At 43.5% G+C, this 26,003-nt stretch overlaps 1 protein-coding gene across 3 annotated transcripts in view; it reads right to left on the reverse strand.

The window, feature by feature from the left end:
• RCOR3 (REST corepressor 3) overlaps positions 1-26,003 on the reverse strand; it is a 328,175-nt gene that overhangs the window by 15,381 nt on the left and 286,791 nt on the right. The gene's annotated exons all lie outside the window — the stretch shown is intronic.

Raw genomic sequence — 26,003 nt, forward strand, 5'->3', positions numbered from 1 at the left:
TGTGAAGCGGTCATTAGGTTCTTGCAGAATGTCTTGAGAAAAGCTCTTCAGAGAGATTACTAAGTGACAATGGGTTCCAGTTTTGATCCTGAGTAGGGAAAGACTTTCTGCAAAAACACTGGGTGACAAATAAGAAGTGTTCCTTGTATCACCCACAAATACCTCGCTCAGTAGGCCTAATAAGACCACAATGGATAGCATCCAGTTGGCAACAAATGGTCTTACCTGTAGAAAATGGTACACTATCACCTGGTGGCATACCGCCTTGTACCTCACTCCACCCAGGCCATTCTCCCTTTGAATTGTTCAGGGGAAAGTAACCTAATTCTCTTTTTCTTCTAGAGTGGATGGGGATGAAAAAAGATTGGATGAATAGATCAGTGGATGATGGTTGAGGAAGTGTGAGGATAAGAAGAAACATGCTGTGAAGGAGCAGAAGAAACTGCTGAAGCTTTTTTTTGTTTTTTAAAAAGGAACAACCTCAAACAAATGTCAAAGAAGACCAAGGAGCTGTTGGATGGGCTGATTACTGAGGCTTAAATTGAACAAGCAATCACTGAACCTGAAAAGAAAAACATTTCTGGCACTGACAGTTTTCATGTGAAGTTCTTTCAAACGCACTCCCCTCCCTTAGTTCCATAAATAGCTCAGTGGCGTGGAAACAAGGCTAACGAAGTGGCTTCCTAGAGGCAATGTTCCATGCAAAAAATAGATTATAAAAACCTTTAGTAAAGGGTTGGCTAAAAGATTCTAGCCTCATCTATTGTCACTGATAAACAAAGACCAGACATCTACATGCAAAACCTCTCTGGATCTTAGGAGATTGATCAGAGTTCTGGAAGAGGGTTGGAAGAAGTGAAACACAGAGCAACCGTAGTTTCTGTTGACTTGAGGAAAGCATTTGATTTGCTGCAGTGGAAATATCTTTTGTACAGGCAATTTAGAAAGGGATTCAGGATGAGTGGAGCAAGTGGATTGCTTTGCTGTACGTGAAACCTGTAATGAGGGTACGTACAGAAAGCTGTGTCTCTGAACAATAGCAAATGAGCAAGCTCACCAGGCAGGGGATGTTCGCTTTCCCAATTACTGTTTACTATAACGATGGAGCCATTCGACAAGTGAACTAAAGATGCAGGACTGACAATGGGTATAACTAGGCTGTCCTGTTATCAGTTTTTATTTGTTGCAGATTTCAGTTGCATTTTCTCACCGTTTTCCAAACATTTGGAAATCAATGCTCATCAGTATCAATTCAGCTGCCTAACCAACAAAATAGTCAAAAACTGTTTTTTCCAGTATTTTACTAAATATGTTGGTTTTTTGCAGTGACTTTTATAGAGCACATATTTAGTTTGAATGAGAAGTAATGCAGGATACGTAGTGACTTCACACTGCCACTATGCCTAATAGAGGTGTGTTAGACTGTTTTAAGTATAGAATGTCAGTGTATTGCACTGACACTCACATCTCATTGCCTTCTCTCACTTCTCATTCCCTCTCACACTCACTTGTTCAGGACTCTGTCTGGTTTACATAACTTTTAATAGATTAAAAAGTATATGAGCTATATTAAAATGTTTAATAAACAAATTATTGGACACAGTTGAGGCCATTCACCTCCTCCTTACTGAACATTATGACATTATAGGGGTGGTGAACCCTGCCAACAACTTAGTACCTTGTTAAAACTTTGAATTACACCAGATTAATTTGCATCCCTGTGTTCTAAGGCACCTGAAAATTGATGCTTTAAGCATGCTTGCCACTGCCTTTCTGCACTCTTTGCCTGATTACCATAAGGTACTGCTGTCGTTGTGTGGACATTCATAGAGGTCAAGTGTTCCCACTGCAAATTCTTGCTTTAAGTCAGTCTTGACCTGTTAACGGACCTCACATTGTATTCTGGGACTTGAAAATTGCTATTAACACTGTAACTATGGGCTCAAAACCACCAACAGTAAGATGCAGTTAGGTAAAAGGCAAGGATTAGCTGAAGGTATCACACAAAACAATGGAACATCTTGTATCTATGAATTTTGTTGGTATGTGAGAAGTCAAATGATAGTTTCACTGCTATCTCATGTGCATAGTGAGAGCACTCGTCATTGGTATCTGTCACTACACCTTGCACTGAATGTTTAAAGTGTGGGATACTTGGCAGGTGTTACTATCAATACTGACTTGTTAGAAAAGTGGGCTGATGTATCAAATGGTTTTACCCATTCTGTGTCTGAGGGTGAATGTAGTTGTACACAATAGCAGTGATGTCCCATCACTAAGGATGGTGGGGCTCTGTCCCATGCCTTTTGCAAAGCATGATAAGTGTCCGTCAGACTGAGCAAAGGTCAGCCTGACAGACACTCACCATGTCAGGGTCAGGCAGCCAGAAAAATTAACATACGCAAAATGTGCAGGCCCTTGGCCGCCTAGGCCAAGCTTTGCCAGGCTGAAGATTTCACAGCCTCGAGGTAACGACCTCATCAGCCTGGCAAAGTCTTTTGAGGGAAAGCGTCAATGATTCAGTCCTGGGCTCTTCAGGTTTAAGGCCTCAAGTGCCCAAGTATGTACTTTTTTGGGTGCATGTATGAATGTATATGTATGTGCACGAGCACACTGTAAATGGGTGTGCATGCATATGTGCTTGTGAATGTACGTGTGTATGCTGGTGAATGGATGGGTGTGAGTGAGTGTGCGTATAGGCATGTGCAGGTGGTGTGGAGGACTGATTGTCTGCGGACAAGAGTATGCACGAATGCCTACCCCACTACTGAACATTACGGGCTGTCATTGCATATTGGCCAAGAATCTTTTGAGGCACTCATTTCACTAATCTGAACTCATTAAATATTGATAAACAACCAAATATGATTTTAATACTCCCATATTCTCTACAATGTATAAAATAATTAGATCAGACTTCAAACATGCTTCCAAACCCTGCCCCTTTAATCCAAGCACACTAGCTAGAGGAAACAAAAAGAAGAAACATATTTTACTGACATTCTTAAACAAGAAAGCCAAAGCAGCATAATCTTATAGCAGTCTTTCTTGTTGCTACTTTGTATAAAAAAGTTACACTGAGAAGGCCCTTACACAAATAATTACAAATGACTCATTCTTTATCACTTTCCTTTCTTTCAATTGCATTTTAGTTAGTGGTTGTACAGGTGTTTATCAATGTTTTAATGTTTACACTGATGAGGGCTGTTTCCCTTTCCTTTCGGTGGTGGTTTATCAGTTATTATCAGTTTGAACCTAAAACAGATACCCTACGTATAATTCTACAAGATGGGACACACTCCATTTAATTTATGCAGATGATATTAATATATCGACAGCATGGGACAATGGGCCCAGACATTGGAAGCATTTGGCTGGGTGAAGGCCAACTGGGGAAATCTCTAACTCAAACCACAAATCCCTCCAGCTTACACCGTGGTAATCTTACTTGGAAGCAACATACGTTGCGACATTTAGGGCTAAATGTACAACACAGAGAGAAAGATATCAGGTAAGGGAACTTGGGGATGATGATGAGTGTTAAAAGGAAAAGTAGATTTCTGGAACTCATTTAAATTACCTAACTTGGCTCCTATAACGGTAACTAAAATGCCACTTCTCACAATGTTGTTAAACTTCTTTGCAAACATACTAGTCTGGGTGATGCTGCTTGGTCCCATAATTAAGATTCTCCAATAAGGGACTTAGGGCCTGATTAAGACTTAGGCGGCCTTACTCCCGCCCACCGCATTGTGAGTGTCCCACGGGGCTGGGGTTGTGTGGGTGGCAAACTCATGGCGGCAGCAAAATTTGGTACTGGAAATAAGCCAGAAGCCAATGCCAGCCCTGCTACAGTGCCTCAAGCCAGTCAGACACACTGCTTTCTTGCATTACATTGTGCAAAAGAAACATTGCACGCACTCGACCCAAAGGCATTGAAGGGCAATACATGAGCACCAGTTACGTTACACAAGGGCACAATCGCCCTTGAGCCAATAATTTGGCTCATTACCTGCCTTTCTGCAGACTCTCGCATGGCGGTGTCCCTACCAGGAATAGTTTGGCAGAAAGGCAGGTCATGATTGGGCCAATGGTGAGCTGCATGGGACCCCTTCCATGGGCCGCCTCTGCTGCCACTGTAGCAGAAATTTCAGTGGAGGCGGCGGTCCTGAGGCGGTGTTCCCGCTCACTTCCTAATCAGACAGTCAGACTGCAAGTGAAGAGTGCAGGAGGACTGCCAAAAAAGCAACAGTGGGGCTCTTCCCGCCATCATCATAATCAGGCCCTTAATTTGGCACAGCTAGGGCCACTAAGTGGTGCTAAAAATCCCTAAATTAGCTATCATAGAAAGAGGACTGTGTGATCTAGATAATCTCTCATACTTTCTTATGGCACAGCTGCAGTAGGTGGCAGGATGGCTGGACAGGGAGAATTGGAACTGACAGGCCACTAGGTACAGAACTTAATTGGGAAAGTTTAATCTCCCTTATCCTGGGGGTGACCAGAGCGCCAGTGGAAACCCAGACTACTTAAACTAGCTTTACATTGTTGAAAATGGAGTGTGAAAAAAAAAACACACATCCACTTATATGCCCCCAGTGTACCTCTGGTTGGACTCCCTACAACAGCGGCACGGGAGAATGGTGAATGGACCTAAGTGTGGCTTAAACAGTGGGGACTGTTTTGAGGTATGTGAGATTAAATTAATGGCCGCCCTGACGACTGAGAATGGCCTATCCTTTCCCTAGGACAATTTTTAACTTCTGCAACAAATGTTTATATGTTAATACACTTGTATTAACAAGGATCCACCTACACATTACCTCTTGCAATTGTTGTTTATAATAAGGGCGGGATGCAAGCTGATAACATGCTTGTATAGAATTTTGAACCTAATGACAAACAGGTTTAGATGGGTCCATGTACGTTGGGAGGCAAATCTTGATAGGAAAGTAGGGGATGGCAAATGGGGTAAAGAGACAGATTATACATATAATTTGGCTATAAGCACTAAGTGTAGGTACAACCAAACTAACTTCATACATCAAACATACCTAACACCTCAGAGATTAAACAAAATAATGAGCACAAAGGCTTTACTCTGCCCCAGATGCAGTTCACTACAAGACAATTATTTTTCACACCGGTTTGGTTAACTGTTTATTTTGAAATTTCAGAAGGACTGTACTTATTAGAACAGTACATGTCTGTGTAATAAGAATCAATGTGCTACATTAATCAGATGTATGGAAGTAAAAAATGTTATGTTAACTAAATGATAAGATTTATAAAGATACATTTAAAAAACATGCTGCGAAAGATTGTGGTGTGAGTGTGGAGGACTGGGTCTGAATTAGTGCTCCTGCTCAAGCTAAAAGGTGGTCTGAGTACACTGATTCAAGGGAAATGGTTACTCTTTTCAGCAATTAAAACAACTGATGGTAGAATTTGGAACAAAAGCAGGGTGGTTGTGAGGAGAAGAGAATATCCGGCAAAGGACAATCAGGATATTTGCCTAAGCACAGTCTTCCGATATAGAATATGAAAGATGTTACAAAAATCACTCTTTATTACTGCTAAGATGTTAAGAAACAGGAGGAAATCAGGTTATCTTCAATATTTTGTGTGATGTTAATCCATCCTATGCTGGAGCTTCAATTTGTTTTTGTATTTTTGTTGTTTTTTTGCCCTACGTTTGCTTTGTTTTAACATTTCTGTGTAGAATGTAGTTCAACTTACATTCTTGGGGGGAAGGGTTTATTTTGTTTCTTTGACTACCGGGGAGATGTGTGGTAAGCCTACTTCTCCATTACTCCATATGATTCAGAGAGAGCTCTTGCATGTGGCTTCACTATGTGTGGCTGCATTTTAGAACACCAAGACAGTGACGGTTGCTCTTCGGGCAGTTGGTAGCTGAGGCGATTGAAGTAACTCTCCTATCTTACCTCGGTTTCTAGTGCTTAATTTCACCTACGTCTAACTTGTTTTGATCTCCGTGTGATTGCATCAAACTTCTTCATGCCTATCTATTGATAAAAGTCATGACCTGTGCTCAGTGATACATGCCCACAGAGACTTTGGTCATGCCTCCTGTGTTTTGGCATGGGGTGTGGCCTTTGACAAAGTCCTGAGCAAAGCCACTGTGCTCTGCCCACTAGTCCTGGTCATCAGTGGTGCCAAGTGGCAGCACCCTTTGCCCTTGCTTCAAGAGTCATTTTTATATGCATTTATTTAATCCATATGCTGAGGAATACGGGGTGACCAAAGCCTTCTGGGCAGATTCGAAAGCCATGTACAACTGTTCTTTTGGGGCAAGAGGAGGGGTGTGGTGAGTGGCCTTTGATCGTACCTGATCTAAGAAGCCACTTCCATACTGAATGTGTATTTTTAAGGTGGAAAACCACTATTTACTATCAGTATAAATATATTTTATTTATATTACAGGGTTAGCAGATCACTCGTACACTTTTAGTATGTGGTTGGTTTGTGAAATACGGCGTGATCACTCTGCGATGATTATATTCAGCTACCTGAAAATCTCACATTAAAATCTGCAACCCCTTTACCACAATATCACAATAAAAAAAAAAAAAGGAGATTTGTCAACCTTCGGGTGTCCCTGTGACCCCTTTGAATTTTGAATGTGCTGCACTTGCCAACACATGCACAGTTGAAGGCTTATAAACTGCCTCGTATCATATAATGGGGGCCAGAACAAAGTTTTTAACTAGTGTCAGACGAACATAGATTTGGTATTCATTTACCTGTTTTGAAGTACGCATAAAATGAAACCCATGACATATTACAAGACCGGAAAAATTGACTGTGATGTAGAATGACTTGAGTGAAATCTACTTTTTTGTTTAGCTTATAGCTTTGGTATTTTTTGATGAATCTTTACAAAGACGTGTTCTCACTTAGCATATGCAGTAAGTTTTGGAATGTCAAGTTTCACACATATTCATACTGATCCATCTGTGGGGGAAAAGTTAAGAGCAAGTCAAATAAGAATAACTTAGCATCCTAGCTCTCAGAGAAAAAAATGCACACATCTACTCCAGGCTGGACATGATATTTGTGCTTCAAAAAGGTGTTGTCAGTCTTCAAAGGATTAATGTTGTTGTATATCTTGTCTATGGAATTTGAAAATAGTAAATTCACAAATGTTGTCAATCACACAAACTTTTCCTGAGATGTGAACGACCGCCTTGAAATATTCTTTTCCTGCCTTTTTGGAATGCACAAATTTTATAAAATTTGTGAATTGCGCTCAGTCATAAAAAATCTGCAGAAAGAAAGAGACGCACGATGACTGAGGCTACATATGAATACATGTGCTGGATGAAACATATTTAAAACATGCATGTAGCAGGCAATAAACTCACAAATGTTCAAAAAGCAAGACCATAGGGTCGACATTTTGTATCAGGGAAACAAGGACCTTCCTGCCAAATGCTCTGATTTCAATAAAAATGGCAATTAAAAAAAAAAAAAAAAAAGCTAACAAAAAGGAGATACAGTCACCTTGGCTGTAGTCTGATGCAGCCCCTGATAGGATGCACAGGCTGGTGGGTGCATGGACTGCTGCAGGTTCGGGTGCGTGGCCAACCGCAGCTGCACTAAGTATTCGTCTGGTTGAGCGCATTCAAAAAATGACTAAATTTTTTTGAAATTCACTGAAGAAGCTAAGTGATCAGGTAAGGTAAGCGGTAAGGGTTCAGAAGAAAGAAGGTATCAGTTCAGAAGAAAACTGATAACCCGCTGAAATCCACTAGTTACAATTCTATACACAAGCCATAACGAGCGCACCCGCATCAAAACCATAACTCAGCCCCATATAAACCTCTGAAGACCTCAGAACATTTACACCAATAAATAACAGGTTTTACTAACACAGTGACATGTTCTGTTAATGTTTGTAATTCTTAACCACCTGCCCTTTATTAAACTTCCCTGGTTGGGAAATGAATAAATCCTCCCAGCTTCAATGTTTTATGTAGGATGGACTGTTGGTCATACATCCCAAATGAAGGCTTGTGATATAGTAGGAACATGTAAGGAGCACATGATGCTTTAATAGCTAAATAATCTGTGACAATTTTCAGTGACCAGTCCATCATTTTTTTCTCTTGCTGTTTACTTTTATAAAGGGGGAGTTAATCCTGCACCCACAATGGATGTTCTAACTGCTAGTACAATTATCGTATGCGCACAATCCAATTTGCAGACTATATGGTGGTGACTTGGCACTTACTAATACCTAAAAAAAAGTCCAGCTAGATAGAGCCTCTGCTGGAAATCGAGACACAGTGATTACCAATCCAAAGCAGAATGAATACAAAATAACGCGGCAGCAAATGACCATCCAATACAAGATATCACTACACAAAACGAAAGCTGAAACAAAACCTCAATATAAAACAACAACACAATACAGCAGAAGGACAATGAAAACAAAGCAACACCACAAAGTAGAGCAACAACACAACACCACCAAAATTAAAAGAGCATAGCAGCAATACTAATTAAATACACAACTGACACAAAAAATTAACCCTTAGACTCTTGAGGACGAGATGATGTCATGCTGCTGGCGAACAGCTTCACATTCAGACTTTTTTTGTGAATGACAGCCAGCGTCCATGGCACACTGAAATCATCACACGTGCAAATGAAAGTAAAATGATCCTCTTTGCTCCTTCTGTTTTCACTCTCTGTGTTGCCCAAAGGCCCAGCTCTGTTCTCCCGCTGATACTCATTTCAATGGGAGAGGTACCGTTGGAAAGGGAACTCTATTTTGTGGTGGTGCCTTCCACTAGTTAATCTCTGCTTGGGGTTGCCACAGGAGAGGAATCCCGGAGCAGGGGTTCACTCACTAGACCACCAGCCATTTTGACAAAGGGAGAGGTCCCATGGCGAAGGGTATCAGTTCTCCAAATGTCAAGGGCATTAGCAGTCTTTCTGTACTGCAGCGGTGGGAAGCTAAGGTGATTTCTAACAATTACAGAAAGAACGTAAGGGGGCTGAGGAAGCATTATTTCACCCCAGGGAGGAGAACCTGAAGACTGTAAGGATGTATAGGGGCAGGAAAAGTGGGTGGGGGCAATGGGGTTTAGAGAGGGGCACCAGAAAGCAGATGTTGTTCCTGGAAGTGAAAAAGAAGCACCACATTTTTCTCACAGTATCCGTAGAGACAAATATAGGTCGCAAATTTGCAGGTAGATACAATATTTTTTTTTAAATTGTAGATTTGTTTGCAAATAGATATTTTAAAAGCAAGCACAGTGGATCAATGCAAAGATAAGATTGTAAAGAATGAAAACCCAGGAGCTGCTGCACCTGTTCCGGAGTCTCCTGTGCACATGACCAAAGCTAGTGCGTAACTGGTTGAGTGGAATTTTGGCAGACCTGGTCTTGCCCTCGGAGTCGAATGTGCACGGCCAAAGGCTATGTGCAGCTGGTTCAATGGCACTGAGACTGCCGGATGCCAGGCCCAGAACCCGCTGAACAGTGTTGGAAGTTGTCACAGTGAGGTTTGGGTATGGAGTAAGATGGGTGCGAAGTCTGGCAGAAGGTCAGGTGCTACAACCACATCCTGCTGGGCATAGGTCATGTCCAGGGCCAGTGGGGTTAAACCAAATACTGATGCGCACAGCGAAGGCCCTATGTAACACAACCGCAAGCCTTAGAAAACCTCTGGACAAAGCGCCTGGGCAGGGTCATAACATTTGTGAAAATAAGACAGTTACTTGTGTGTTCTTCCCAAATTTGGTGTTAATCTATTCAACAAATTTTGCGACCTACATAAAAGTAACATTTGTTTAGGCAAGTTTGTAGTGGTTAATCTTCCCAATATCTGACCGTTAGGTAGAAGTGTCGTTCACAGACAGAATCGGTAACACTCGAGTAAACACAGAAAACAATTAGCTAGTTAGAACTGAACAATTTGCTGCATGTGCCGTTTTGTAATGTTGCATGATGTCCTAAAACAGCTGCACATTATGCAGATGTTGTTCTATAAAGTATTTGAAGAGATTAGTGACAGCACCCTCCCTCCCAATTGAGGGCTAGAGTGAGTCTAGACCTGGCCAAGGTGTTTTCTAACAGTATGTACCCATTTGTCTTTGAAAACAATCTTGGCGTTAAATGATAATAAAGTCCTCTGCTATAACTAAAACTCTAACCTGAACTCCACACTTCTACAGTCATGCCCTGTCCCAGTAAGCGTTAAGTGCATGTAAGCACTGGTATTGAGTGTAGTACTAGACATAAAAAGGGGGATGTGTGACAAACGTGCACTGAACCTTCAAAAAACAAAATGTGTAAATAATTTTATCTTGGGAAGTTCAACGTTGATTCGAGGAAAGTGGAGGACATTGCAGAATGGCCACATATCTGACATTACAATTCTCATTATATTAAAATTACTGCGAGGCAAGAATGCAAAAAATGTTTCCCAAGGACCCCTGCAAGTTGGTGGTGTGCCCTTAGAATTTGGTCAAAGGCGACACCCTATGATTAGTGGATTTTGTACTTGCCCAAACACTGTTAAGAGTGATCTGGGTGCAAGATATGGATAGCATTGTGCATGCTCTGCTATGTAGCAAACTGGGTACAGAACATGGCCAAATTTCATGCCCGGTACACACAAACTGCTTGGCATGGCCAAAACCGAGACACTTTGGTGGCATGCAAACTGGACACAGGGCCCTGTCCTCTACTAAATGTGCTGGGCTTAAAGTGTTCCCCAGCAAGCTCGGTCAGGGACGGGGGAATTGCAGTGCACTAGTGAAGGTCAGGTCAGGTCAAATAATGTGCACAAAACTGAGAAATCTAGAAAACGGCGAAGCTGATGGCTACGTCCGGTGACAAGTGTTCACTGGGCTCCTCTGTAGTAGTTTGGGCAGACGTTCGTGCTTAGCATAACCTATTGCGAAGGATCCAACAATAAATGAGGCCTTCAAGGAGAAGAAAAATACATTATTGTTTTTACCAGCCTTCACAAAAAGGAATCGTGGCTAGCTTTAGCTGCCAAGTGTGGAATATTCAAAGAAATAGAGTGACTTGAGTACAAGTTACTTAACTTCGGTAACAAAATATTTGGTAGAGACATACTCTAGTTGCAGATTCCTTAACTTAAAATTTTCCCCCACGCATCAGACTGGATCTGGAGATTTTTTCTTCGAGCAATAACCTTGCGCGTCGGTCATCTCCTCCTGCGTTGCTGGCATCATAGTCGCCGTGATGACGTCTGGAGTACTACATAGACACCGCCTCAGCGAAGTGACGTCAGTTCCTTTTAATGACTTTCCATGCCAAAGCGCAGAGCCGCTAAGAACACTGAGATTGGTGCGCCAGAGCGAAGGACCTGAAGGGGGAATCCCTGTGCCTAGAAATCAGTTCGCAAGCGGGAAGGATGGGTGGGTCAGTAAGGAATCTGCAACTAGAATATGTCTCTACAAGATATTTCGTTATGGACGGTAAGTAACTTGTACATCTGTTAGAGACTTCCAGTTGCAGATTCCTTACCTTAGAATAGATACCCAAGCAGTGCCATCCTTGGAGGTGGGCTGGGAACCAGGATCATACTAGAAAGTCCTGCAGGACCGAACAACCAAAGTAGCTGTCCTGACTGTCCAGGCAGTAATGTTTAGCAAACGTTTGCAGGGATGCCCACGTAGGTGCCTGGCAGATATCCAGGACAGGAACTCTGCGTGCTAACGCAGTGGAAGCAGCAGTTGCTCTGGTGGAATGAGCGTGCAAGCCCTCAGGTGGGTTGCTTCTTGGCCAAAGCATAGCACATCTTGATGCAAAGAAGTACCCACCAAGAGATGGTACGTTTTTGCATCGCCTCCCCTTTCTTCGCACCCACATATCCAACAAAGAGTTGATCGTCCACCCGGAAATCTTTAGTACGATTTAAATAGAACGGCAACGCTCTTTTTGGGTCCAGATGGTAGAGTCCCTCCTTCTCATGGAAAGGATGTAGGGATGCGTAAAAAGTAGGCAAGGTGATGGACTAGCCTACAAGAAAAGGCGTAGCAACCTTGAGAAGGAAGGAAGCCTTAGTGCGCAACACCACTTAGTCAGGGAGCACAGACAGGAATGGAGGCTTGGAAGAAAGAGCTTGAAGCTCACTCACTCTGAGCAGAAGTGATGGCAACAAGTCTTGAAAGTGAGGAGTCGTAAAGGGCAATTGTGCATCAGCTCAAAGAGAACACATTAGGTAAGTAAGGACAAGATTGAGGTCCCACTGAGGCATGATAAATGGAGTGGGAGGAAATAAATGGGTGAGACCTTTAAGGAATCTATTCACAATAGGAGATTTCAAGAGTGAGGGCTGATCAGGTAGCCTAAGAAAGGCCAAATGGCCAATAAATACCCTTTAAGGGTGCCCAAAGCAGAGCCCTGCTGTGCCAAAGAAAGAATGAACAAAAGAACCTCAGACAGCGGAGCAGAGAGGGGGATCAACAGATTTGTTAGTCCACCATGCCACAAATTTATGCCAACAACAGGCATATAAGTGTTGGTGGAGGGACGCCTGGCTGCCAAGATAACATCGCAGACTTCGGGTGGAAGATCAAAAGAAGTCAACTGCCACCGCTCAATCTCCATGCATGAAGGTGGAGATTGGACAGGTTCGGGTGGAGAACCGTCCCCTGTTGCTGCGACAGAAGATCTGCCCGAAGAGGCAGTCTGAGTGGAGGATTGGTGGCCATGCTCAATAGCTCTGAATACCATACTCTCCGTGTCCAGTCCGGAGCCACCAAGATAACTTGGGCCCGGTCGTTCCTGATTTTCTTGAGAACTCTGGGCAGAAGTGGTATAGGCGGAAAGGAGGCTGGAGTTCCACTGGAGATGAAAAGCGTCTCCTAGCGAGTGCTGCCTTGGAAACGCTAACGTGCAAAACAGCTGACATTGTGCTTTCGCTGTGGAGGCAAACCGATCTAACCAAGGCTCTCCTCACTGCTGAAAGAGACCTTGCGCCACCTCTGGATGGAGACGCCATTCGTGATCGGCTGTGCATCGATGGCTGAGTTCGTCCGCTTTGGCTTTGAGAGAACCCGGCAGATGTTGAACCACCAGGGTAATGCCCTGATGTTCCAGCCATGTCCAGAGACGTAGTGCCTCCTGACAAAGGGTCCAGGACCCTACCCTGCGCTGTTTGTTGCAGTACCACATGGCGGTAGTATTGTCCGTGAACACTTGCACTACTTTCCCTTTGAGAGAGGGATGAAATGCTTTCAACGCAAGCCTGATTGCCCGGAGTGCCAGAAGTTTGATATGGAGTTCAGACTCCCCGCGGGAGACTACAGGCCTCTGATCTCCGCCTCTCCCATGTGGCCGCCCCAACCCAGAAGCGACGCACCTGTCACTATGGAAAGATCTGGTTGGGGAAGGGAGAGGGATCGGCCGTGGACCCAATGCGGATTCGAAAGCCACCACTACAGGTCTTTCGCAGTCCCCTCTGAGATCTGGACCATGTCAGAGAGAGGTTCCGCTGATGGTGCGCCCACTGGAACTTCAAGTCCCACTGCAGAGCCCGCATATGCCATCTGGCATGTGTCACTAGCAAGATGCAGAAGGCCATGAGGCTCAGCAGCCTCAGAGTCGGTCTCACCGAAACCCAAGACAGAGGCTGAAAGATCAGAACCATAGCCTGAATATCTTGGTCTCGCTTTTTGAGAGGATAAGTCCGAAACTGCACTGTGTCCAGAACAGCTCCAATGAAAGCGAGCGTCTGAGAGGGAGTCAGGTGTGACTTTGACTCATTGATAGTGAACCCCAGCGCATGCAGGAGGCTCGTCGTAGTATGAAGGTGGGAGACGACTTTCTGGGGCGAGTCCGCCTTCAACCATCAGTCATCGAGGCAAGGGAAGACTGAGACCCCTAACCTGCGCAGATGAGCTGCAACCACCTGCAACACTTTCGTGAACACCCAAGGGGCCTACCACGAATCACAGGTAACGTCTGTGGGCAGGCAGGATGGGAACGTGGAAATAAGCGTCCTGCAAGTCCAATGCTACCATCCAGTTTCCTGGGTCTAAGGCAGACAGGACCTGAGCCAGGATGACCATTTTGAATTTCTCCTTCTTAAGCGTGTGATAGTCCTGTTCACAGGAGCACCTGTGTTAGGTTTGGACCAAGTAGGCAAAAGGACAGCAGTGATGGCTTAATTGAATGGCAAAAGGGGCTCAGAAGCCCCTGGCTGAAGCACCTCCGTCAGGGGATTGGACCTGAACTGCACAATAGGTAGCTCAAGGCCAAGGACCTCAGCCACCCTACTGACCACCATAGCACAAGTCGCTCCCTCCGCCGTAGCCACGGTAGGAGGAGCCAGCATGCCAACATCTGGAGAAGTGTCCAGTCCACTAGCCTCGCCCAATTCCTGTGCCCAGTCCAAAGATGAGTCATCCTGGTATTCATAAGGATCCAGGGACACCTCCAATCCTTCCCCGAATTCGTATCTGTAAGGAAAAGGGTCCAAATCTGACCTGGGGCGATTAGGCCCCATTGAAGACCGAGGCGGCGTCGGCTGACGCCGTTCTGAGACGTCAGGGAGAAGGATCAGGTAGACGTTGATGGTGGGCACCACCAACATCGGGAGCGTTGACAATCGAACCAGCACCAGGGAAGGTCTCAGTGGTACAACCAGTGTCGGTGCTGATCCGCGAGCGGATCCGGAGCGGACCTCGGTGGCCAGGGCCGAAGCCGTGTCTGTGGAACCCGAAAGCCCCGTGACAGAACCCCTTGGGCCCAAAGGCGTTGTATCGGGCTCGGTCCGCCCAAAAATGAGGTGGATGGCCTCATAAAACTCCTCTAATTAGGCAGGGGACGCTCCGGCTCCCGGAAATTTGGGGAAGCGCGGAGTGGACCCAGAAGAAGGCTCCAAAGACGGAGGCCTCGATCGTCGACGCTCCTCCCGCGTCGCATCAGCTGAGCCACAGGGTGAAGTCAAAGGGCGACGGGACCGCTTTAGCTTCTTCTTCTTACCTGTGCCCGAAGACTTGGAGGAAGAAGAATGGTGGTGGCTCCCAGAACAGTCTCTGGGACCTACGCAGAGTCGAGCGCTGGGCCGCCATGAGCTGGAGGGACAGCTCCCTCAAGGCCTTCGGGTGCATGGCCCGGCACTTGGAGCACAACTTCGGGTCATGGTCGCGCTTCAAACATCTCAAACAGACCCGATGTGCATCAGTCACCGACATCATGCAGTGACAGGCCCCGCACAGCTTGAAACCGGTCTTCAGGGACATCTCGACTCACCAAAACTCACCGAAAAAACTCGATAAAACGGTCAAACTCAGTCAAAAAAAGACCAGTTTAGCTCTCTTTGGATCAGCGCGTGGCGTGGAAAAAAAATAACTGACGTCACTGCGCTGAGGAAGCATCTATGCAATACTCCCGACGTCATCACGGCGACTACGATGCCTGCGGAGTCGACCAATGTCACCTACCGACGCGCAAGGGTACTGCTCGAAGAAAGAAATCTCCGGATCCAGTCTGACGCTTGGGAGAAAATTCAAAGGTAAGGAATCTGCAGCTAGAAGTCTCTATCAGATTCAATAGCATTCCAGAGCCTTCTGGTGAGCACGGACAGACATGAAAAGAGGTAATAAATATATCCTTTTCCTTGAAAGCAAAACCCTATGTACTAGAATAAACCTAAAAAATACATTTGCAACAAATACAGTAAAATACACAATAACTGAAGACAAGCAATTTTACAATAAACTTAACACAATGAAGGCTCTTACTACAGTAAGTCTTCCAACTTTAAAGCTGCACTACAACTCCTCCTAATTATCTGAGATGGATTCGATTGAAACTTGATTTGGACTTTAACACTTTTTTATGTATTAGAATATTACAAACATCTTTCTTTCTCACACACACGTTTCAGCTTCGGCACCGACAGAATTTTTGTGGCTTTCGGCAGTGTGTCTCGGTGCCGATGTTTTTCGGTGCCGGCATCTTGTTTTTGCCTCTCGGAGCCGCTATCTCGGCTCCGAGGTTGCTCGATGGCGGTCCCTCGACCAGAGTCGGGTGTCTTCGCTATGGGCGTGCCCTTTTTCGGCGCCTTCGACGGCTCGCCGGTTTTATGGGTCGAGCCATGGCCTGTTGGCAGTGGCGTCCCCTGGGCTTTTGTCTTCTCGATGGTTTTAATTTTTGACGTCTTACTCACTGTTTGTTGCTGTTGTTCGACGTCGAAGTCTCCGGATTCTGATTCCGGAACCGAGAATGTTTCCTCTTCGTCGTCGAAACGTTGTTTTGTCGGCGTGGACGCCATTTGTAGACGCCTGGCTCTTCGGTCCCGGAGTGTTTTTCTGGACCGGAAGGCTCGACAGGCCTCACAGGTATCCTCCTTGTGCTCGGGGGACAAGCACAAGTTACAGACCAAGTGCTGATCTGTATAAGGATACTTACTGTGACATTTTGGGCAGAAACGAAACGGGGTCCGTTCCATCGGCTTCGATGTCGCACGCGGTCGGGCCGACCAGGCCCCGACGGGGGATCGAAGCTACCCCAAAGTCTTCCGATGATCGGTGTCGATGTACCTAACTATCCCGATACCGAACGGAACAATACCGACGCTTTCTTCCGAGATTCTGACTAACTTTCCGAACCGAAACACGGAGCGAAAAGGAATACGTCCGAACCCGACAGCGGAAAAAAACAATCTAAGATTGAGTCGACGCCCATGCGCAATGGAGCCGAAGAGGGAGGAGTCCTTCGGTCCCGTGACCAAAAAAGACTTCTTAGAAGAAAAACAACTTGTAATACTCCGAGCCCAACACCAGGCAGCGGACTGTGCGAAACATGTGTATCTGCAGCAACATATGCCATCGAACATATACTTCTAATCATTTACCTCCCATTAATCTTAAGGAGTTGCCTTGCACTTGTTAAACCACTTCTGGATCATGAAAATCTGACAAGCATCTTGCCAGGATCCTGGTACATTTAAAGCACCATGTGATCCACCTTGAAATGGACCTTTAACTCCCTTCTTTTTATCATACCAGAACTAAATGGCCTCTTGTCTTCGGCCAGTATTGCAAGAAGCCATCTCATACATCTATTACACATTCAACTGCCTGTTTATCCACCACTCCATTCAAAAAAAGCATAGCATAGAGTACAGAGCTCTTTGATGCATTTGTAAAGGTGAAAAAAGTCCCACAGCAAAGATGAAAAAAACAGTCACACAGCAAGGCGTGTTGTGAAAGGACAACTGATGTTAAGAAAGCTCCAAAAGGTCTCTCATAAACAACTGTCTGGCTCCTTTCTGTTACCATCCCGTTGTTCCTTTCTTAAGGGTTACTCAGCTAAGCAAGAAAAGCAACAAAACTCTTTTATGCTTAAAACCACTCTTTCATGCTTGATACAGTGTACTATTTTGGATGAGGTAGACTGCATGCCATTGGTCTGAGTCTATTTAGGACAGACATTCTTCCCTTGAAAAAACATCTGTTAAAAAAAAAATCAAGGACAACTTGAATCTCTGGTTCATGAAAAAAATGATCTCAACCAACTTCGTACAGTAGTAGATTAGAAACATTACATATCTCTTACTAAAAGAAACAGTTAGCCAATGGTTAATTAGGACCAATTTTCATTCGGAACATCAATAGTGGAAACGGGTTGCAACCTCGTACATAGGTGTTTATCATTAGTTAGAATTCAACAAATCCCTTAGCCTCGAGAGAAATATTCTGGTCCATTCAAGGCCATCATAATTGCTCTCCAAGTTTCCTCTTACTAAATGCAGTTGCAAGGTGATCCTGGTGAACAAAATTGACCAGCCTACAAATTAACCCATACACAGGAAAAAACTTGTCATCTCTTAGCAGAACCTTCTACAACTCACAATTGAGAAAATATCTTCCAGTAAGTTCAGAGTCAAACATTAATTTCTTTCTCTGAAACCTACCTCTCTAGTGCTGTTCTCCTCACCTTTTCAAGATTATGGGGGTTATTACAACTTTTGAGGAGGTGTTAATCTGTCCCAAATGTGACGGATATACCACCAGCCGTATTACAAGTTCCATAGGATATAATGGACACGTAATACGGCTGGTGGTATATCCGTCACTTTACCGTCACTTTTGGGACGGATTAACAACTCCTCCAAAGTTGTAATAACCCCCCATATGTTGTTCCACCATGGTTCACATCCATTCATTCTTAAGGATAAAACCCAAATCACTGAGTTAAAGCCATCACTCATATCAAAACTGCAGCTATCAAACATATATAGTACGCAAATTCAAATTCCTTCTTGCCTCCACCAACAGGAGATCTGGATAACAAGTTAGCAAACACAGTTTTCTCCAATGGGAATTAACTCCAACCTTAAATGGTAGTCTAATATTTTGGTGCAAAACCTACCGTTTCTGGCAGTTTGTTTGTTTAGGAATCACTATTTAAGATTTTAACTTAAGGTGGATGATCAGCCATTATGCAAACTTTGTCAGATATATGGTCTAAAACTGTTTTTAGCCAATACAAGCAATACGAACTTTCAGAATGAAGGAATACAAGCAATCTGTTGGTTGTTACATTCCTTAAGCAAAACCTCTTGTGTATCACCCTCACTAATCACAGTGGCATAAGAATGCAGTCAAACTTTGTTCACTTGCATCAAACGTTATGCAATATTTTAAATGAAAGAATGAACGCTTATGATTGCACACTCTACATCATGAGCCAACCAAAACATTCCTGATTCATGCAATGATGTAAAAATTGTGAGACTTCTACTTTCACTTGGGCACCACAACTCATTCATAACAGACAAATTAAGGGACAACTATATAACATGAATTTTTGACTGGTCAGAAAGATTGGTGGCTACTGAATCTTTAAGAGGTATCAACACTGAAGAACTGTAGAATAGAAACTAACATCATTCAGGAGTACGGTTTGTCAGGAGCCAGTCATTGGACATTCTTTATGTCCGGAAATACTTTACAATCTATTTGTGACTACCTAATATCATTTTGACTATTCTTCAGAGTGATTTGGACAGTATCTTGTCAGGATTATAAGTCTTGAAAAAGCCTTTCTTGATGAAACGTGTCAGCTTTAGTTGATGCATGTTCCCTTGGCTTGCACACTTATGGAAAACCACTCAATATTACTTTACTGTCTTAAACGTAACCAAATGCATTAGTTATAGATAACTGTTCTTGCTGACCCTCTTTATAGCAACACATTTTTACTCTTTTATCTAATGAGACTTTCTGAATAAATTACATTTTTGGGTATTGTTAATGTTTGGTGGACTCCTGACAAACCTTACTCATATAAGAGTGACGCTTTTCCCACCACTCTAGAGGCACTTTTTTTGCTACCGAGTGCAGTCTGATGTAGCATCCTTTCCTACTATTTTTGATCTTAATTACAATTCTGTTTCTGTTAATGAGACCACACGTTTTGGAGATGTGTGTTTGACATTTTCCACTGCTGCTGTTGTAAAATTAATGTGATTGGAAATTTAGTGTCCAGCACTTGACTCACTACCAACATTTGTAGAGTGTACATTTACCACTGAGCCAAAAAAACACTTTTGGAGGCACTTGATACATACATAAATCAGCTGATTAACAAAATATATGTATTTATTTTGTATGGGTCACCTGAAATGAATCTAATTTAATTGACAGCATCCAATATACAGTAATAGATGTATTAAGGCATTTATGATTTTATGGCATTCATGTTTTGAACATGTATGTCCATTTATCCCACTTTATTGTGATTTACCCATATTTATTTTGTGTTTCACAATCAACTGAAGTTGTGCCTAGTATATTTCCACATATATTTAACCAGAAAATGTGTACTCTTACTTGTGTGGCTGTTGAGTATTTAGCACTATAAGTAGCAACATGTAATATGACACATTCATATGAAAATATTGTCATTTTAGAACAGACAAGTGCACATATAACTTTAAGAATATTTTATAACTGCCCATGCTATTTATCTACACAGGTATTGGCCTGGACATCTTGAATAATAGCTAGTTGTGTTTTGAAGAAGATCAATTGTCTGTGCATAAAATAGAGCAATATGAAGGAAATTTGCCTGATATTAATACATGTAAAGTTACTTTCCGTAGTAACACTTTTTCTAGTAGAAACTCTACCTACACGCCATGGCCAGACTGGCAAATCACACACATTTAGAGACAATAAATCATACGTGTGGAAATCAATGTATATAAAATGTTGCATAAGGCAAAAGGGACTATAAAGGGTATGATTCACATGTCATTCATTCTGGTAGGCATTTTTAAGAGTGCTTGGTCTGGGGGAAGCATAAATTCAGGATTCAGAACTTAACTCAGTGATTAGGGTTGACTTTACTAATAACAGCTTATTTCTACCCAAGAAACCCCTTTTTTTTTAAGCAAAATTAGGATAGTTCATAGCTCACTGTGTTAGATTATGATTGTAACCTAAGAACTGCACAGTAACAAAAGGATTGCTGTGACAAAAAAGAGCACTGGATATAAAATATTGTTCTGTGATCTGATGTTCTTTGCAGCAGGGAAATTAACTCTCTCTGCTACCTTAGATGAGTCAAAACTGTCACTAGACAACTTTGATCTCTCTCCAGCAAGTACATTAATCGCCAGACTTATCTTGCAAATTTTATTGTTGCCTGAAAACTGCAGGATTTTCAAGGAACTTTTAAAGCTGCTGCACTGCTGCAAAGCCAGACCCCTAGTAAGAGAAACCCCCCCTCGTCTTCCCCCACACCCTTCCAGCCTCCCTGGGAAACATACGATGCCCAGTCCGGAGTTGCTAGTCGCAGATTCCTTGCCTTCGAAAATACCCCAGGTGTGAACTGAACTAGAAAATGTTGACCAGTACAGGTAGGTGGCGTCGTTCAGCTCCACATCAACATCATGGGAGTCAATTGTGACATTGTGGTGCCTATATAGGCACCATCCTGGCGCAATGACATCAGTTTCTTTTGTGGTTAGTTCCTCTCCAAAAATGCAGAGCCTCATAAAAACCAATGATTTGACCAGTGTGCACTATCTACAGAGACTTCTAACTGCAGGTTCCTCATCTTAGAACTGATACCCAAGCAATACCTCCCTGGAGGTGGGTCTATGAACTGGCCTAGACCAAAAAGTCCTGGAGAATCGAACAAGCAAAACGCCCATCATGATGGATCTAACCAAGCAATAGTGCTTCGCGAACGTATAGCAGGATGTCCATGTGGCAGCCTGACAGATGTCCAGGAGAGGTACCCTGCACACTAAAGCAGTAGTGGCAGCTTTCCCCTGGTGTAGTGAGCCGGCAGTCCCTCGGGGTTTCATCTTTACCAGTGTGTAGCACATGTTGAGGCAGAGAACAATCCATGGGGGGGATTGTCCTCTTCTGAATGGCTTTACCACAGCGGGCAGCTATGTAGGGTCTCAAAGAGAGAAAACATAAGAAAAGTAAGGACCACATTGAGGTCCCACAGGGACATCACAAAAGGAGTAGGTGGTAAAAAGGTGGGGAAAAAAAGCTTTCCAAAACCTAGTCACAAATGGTGACTTAAAGACTGATGGTTGATCCAGCAGCCGCAAGAAAGCCGACATAGCTGACTAGTAATCTTGTACAGCTGCATTCAGAGAGCCTGCCAGGTGTTGTACAACCAGGAAAATGTCCTGACGTTTCAGTCATGTCCAGAGGCGCTAGGCCTCCTAGCATAGGGTCCACGACCCCACCCTTACCTGTTTGTTGCAGTAACATATATCGTGGTGTTGCCTGAAAATAGATGAACCAGCCCTCCTTTGATGGAGGGAAGGGCATTTTGTGAACACCAGGGGGCACTGCTGAGGCAAAAGGGAAGCACAGCAACTGAAAATGCTTGTGGACTACCACGATCCGCAGGTATTGCCTGTGGGCCAGCAAGACGGGGTTGTGGAAATACACATCCTGCAGGTCCAGCGCTACCATCCAGTGTCCAGAGTGAGCCAACATGAGCAACTTGAACTTCTCTTTTTTTTTAAGAAGAAGGTATGAGGGTGCTAGTCTAGGATAGGGCAGAGGCCTCTATCCTTCTTCGGCCCCAGAAAGTAGCAGGACTATCACCCACGACTTACTTCTGATGGGGGCACCCTCTTGATGGCTCCTTTGCCTAAAGAGCCTGCATTTTCTGATGAAGCAAACAGAGATGGTCCTCCATCAGCTGTTTTTGGAATGGTGGGAGGGGTGGAGGTGCTTTCAAAAACAGTAGGGCTTATCCCTTCAGGATCGTCAGAATCACTCATTTATTTGATGTTACTGTTGACTATCGGGGCAAGTGGCAACTGATTCTGCTGTCAATGGGATGGCTGTGCAGGACGAGGGCACACTAAAGAGGTTTTGAGGTTGCAGCAGCTGAAAGGGAAGGGGACTGGAAAACGTGCTGGGACTGGCTCTTGCATCCTTTCTGGGCTCTCTGGCTCCGCACTCAAAAGGCTTGGTGGGCTGCAGGACCAGGTATGCTGGATATTTTGTGAGTCCAAAAAAACCCTGACCACTCCACTTCCACTGTAGAGGCGAAATGACTGCTTCTGAGGACAGGTCGAGAGGGAAAGGCCAAGAGATCTGGAAGTGACCCTGTATTTGTGAAACCGCTAGATCGCTGCATCAGCCTTGTCGCCAAATTGGCGAAAGCCATTGAAGGGCATGTCGATCAACGAAGATTTGACTTCCCAAGTGAACCCAGTAGACCTTAATCAGGCTTTGTGATTCAGCACCATCATAGAAGCCATGGCTCTACCCAGGGAGTCAGTGGTGTCTAGTCTGCACTGGATGGCGACATTTGCTGCATTCCCTTCCGTCCACCAGAGCTGAGAAGAGGATGGCTCTGCCTTCTACAGGCAATATGGGAAGCAGCTGTGCACCTAAATCCCACAATGCACAAGAATATTGGCACCAGAGGCATGCACCATGCACTGATATGTATTTAAAATTCATGAACATGCATTAGATTAATTTTCTTTGTATCCGCCAAGCAGTTGTAATTTTCTTCTATTCTGAGACAAAATGTGAGCTTCTTCTCCCCACAGTTTAGAACGTAGGCTTTAGTCTTATGGGCTGGAAGCGAGACTTGCTTCAAAGTGTCCAGGGAGCAGGTCTGCAGGGATTCCCTGTAATTGGAAAAGCCATAAGATTGTCTTTTCTGACTTCTGTAAGAGAAGTAGCCATTTTTGATGCTGGCATACCAGCAGAAATAGTATTGTCTGTTCTGAACGCTGTAAAATTAGGCTGAGAGGGGCAAATCAAGAGGGTAAAAGGATGAGAATCCAGCGTCCAATCCTGTGTTCAATGTGTTCAAGAGTACAGATTCTAGGAGAAGTGACCAGACAGAAATACGTGGTTGTGGAGATACCCATAGGTGACTGTTCACATACTAGCACCCAAACATGATGGTGGAAAGGGCCCTAACTGACCATCAATAAATCCCTGAGGGATCATTTAGGAGTTGGGAGACGTCAGATACCAGGGCTAACTGGCTGCTGTCTGACTCCACCACTTTTGGTTCCACCGACCTTATTAGGAACCTATTATGGGCTTCGTTGTAATTCTGATATAAGCAGGGGATTTTCCCAGCAATGAAAACCAAGTTGGGCGATTTTGTTTGGTAAATTCTGCTGGCATGTGTGCTCGATAAAAAGGCTGGAATCGGTGAATAACAGGCCAGACTCAGTGTGGAAATGATTCCCGATATTTTCTACTGCATGTGTGAAAACGTTTCTGGTATTTCACTCCATGAGACATCTATATTAAGGGTGGGCGAAACAGTGTAAGTTTTTTACCACACTATTTAAAAAAATCCATAAAGATTTTGTGAAATAATGCATGGTAAACAAAATGTGGTTTTCTGGTGTCTTGTGATTTGTTTCATGCAAATGTGCACTTTGAGTGAAAAACACTCTTGGAAGATACCGACAAGAGACTGGTTTGAGCTGAAAATGTCTGTACCAATATATTTTCAACATGAATGAGTCTCACAAGTGCACAAAAATGACATGATATTTGTAATGTGACATGTTTGTAATTTTGGTAATTTGACATAATTCAGGAATTACTTAAATTTCACCAGTTTAATTAACATTTCTCTCAAGTCTTATCTATCCTCTGGTATCAGTATATCCTTCGGGCAAACTCCAAGCTGGCTTCCACAAATGACAGAATCAGGGGCTGAGAGGTAAAGTGTTTTCTGAAGGCAAATACTCAAAAGGCTTTGCTGTCGGAATCATTTAGTCAGCGGCCAATCAGCTACAAACTCATCTACTTTCTAAATCAGTCTGCTTAATCTAAAATCCACATTCTACGGTCCTGGAAGACTAAAAGTACACTACCAGGAAAAAAACATACATTTTTGAGCAGGAGGATGGCAGAATGATGTTTTTGAGGGAGTAAGGAAGAAGACTCCAGTTGGCTGTAATATTGGGGGTGTTGCAATGGTGGGAGGCTAACGGAAGGCATTTTTTTTTCTTATTCGTGATGTGAAAATAGGGACTCTCTTGGGGGAAGGAGTTGATAACATAGGCCATGGAGCACTGGGGTTCGATAATATGCAATATATCTGGGAACTTATCTTTGCTTTAAGGTGGTGCTTTGCTGCACTGTCTTTTATATATTTACAATAAACATAATTTGAGCTTTAAGGAAAATCATGAGCTAGGATACTTAGGTTTGACTCCACATTTTTCCTATCAAACAGTTGTTGACTTCATTCTGACCATTTTGGTTGCGGAGAGAGAAGACCAACGAAACATGATCGAGTATTTATGAACATGGTGATGTTTAAAGCTGTACTGTCCAACACATCACTTAACAACAAAAGTGGATCCACAGCACATATACTCATAACATTTGCTACTAAGCCTTGCGCTCTGTGTAGTTTACCATTTTATTTTTTCTCAACCTGAGGCAAGAGCATGGTACCTAAAAATATGCAAAATAATCTACCTTATGTCCTTCTTGTATCCCACACAACTCAAATCAAAATTAACTTGATTGTCATAATTAAAAACAAAATGTGGCAAAGTTAACAGGTCTCGGCTCAAGAGAGCTGTTGGCTTTGTGAATGCTTTATGCCGATAGCACACTTGCATGTGTGTTAAAATGCATGTGCATTGTTGGCAATCTTGAATTGAGTTTCGTATAAAACAAAATCCTATCCAAAATGGTCAGAGGTGCATGTTACTCATGTTGCCATTTTTAATTTACTGTTTTAAAATAACAATTAAAATGTAAAATAAACAATTAAATAAATGTGTGCAAGAATGGAAAAACACAGCAGTTGCATGGCCCTCATGATATAAAACAAGTATTTGCAATGCAATGGGTCTCGCATTTGCTCGAGTTAGAGCTATTAACGTTGTAAACTCCTAACTGGACTTTTCTTGCCAGATAAATTGAAAATGAAAAGTAATACAGTTTTACATAAGCGAGTCGATTCAAAGTGCCACGCCATGAGCGTGAAGGAGACACACAAAAGGAAAAAGAAGTTTGCTGGCAGTCAAACATATTGGCAAAAGTACAATTAGCCATGTAACAGGGTCAATGTCCATGGCGCTAACCAAACCGCACCAAAGATGGACAAACGTAAAGCATTTACCAATGATAAAGGATTTTTGAATGGCAAGCCCATGAACGAGCGATAGTGATCGGCATGTGGTGGGCGAGGCAAAAAGCCCAAATAGATAACAACATGCTGGAAGAGCAGTGCTTCCGCGCTGCTATGCTCGACCTAAAAAATGAAGTTCAACACAGAGAGAGGGACTGGGAAGTAGAAGAAGCAATGAAGAGAATGCCCAGGAGGCCAGAAAAACGAGGAGAGCAAGGAAACACAAGCACACAACTGGAGTGCTGAAAGTACAAAAATAGAATGCTTGCAAGTGCGCAGTAGAAGGATAAACACATTCAGTCAAAACAGTGTGAAAACGAAACACTCCTGGGGATGACGAACAGAAGAGCAGGGAATAAGGCTATCGAATC

This window comes from Pleurodeles waltl, chromosome 5, assembly GCF_031143425.1.
Source record: "Pleurodeles waltl isolate 20211129_DDA chromosome 5, aPleWal1.hap1.20221129, whole genome shotgun sequence".
NCBI classification, from domain to species: Eukaryota; Metazoa; Chordata; class Amphibia; order Caudata; family Salamandridae; genus Pleurodeles; species Pleurodeles waltl.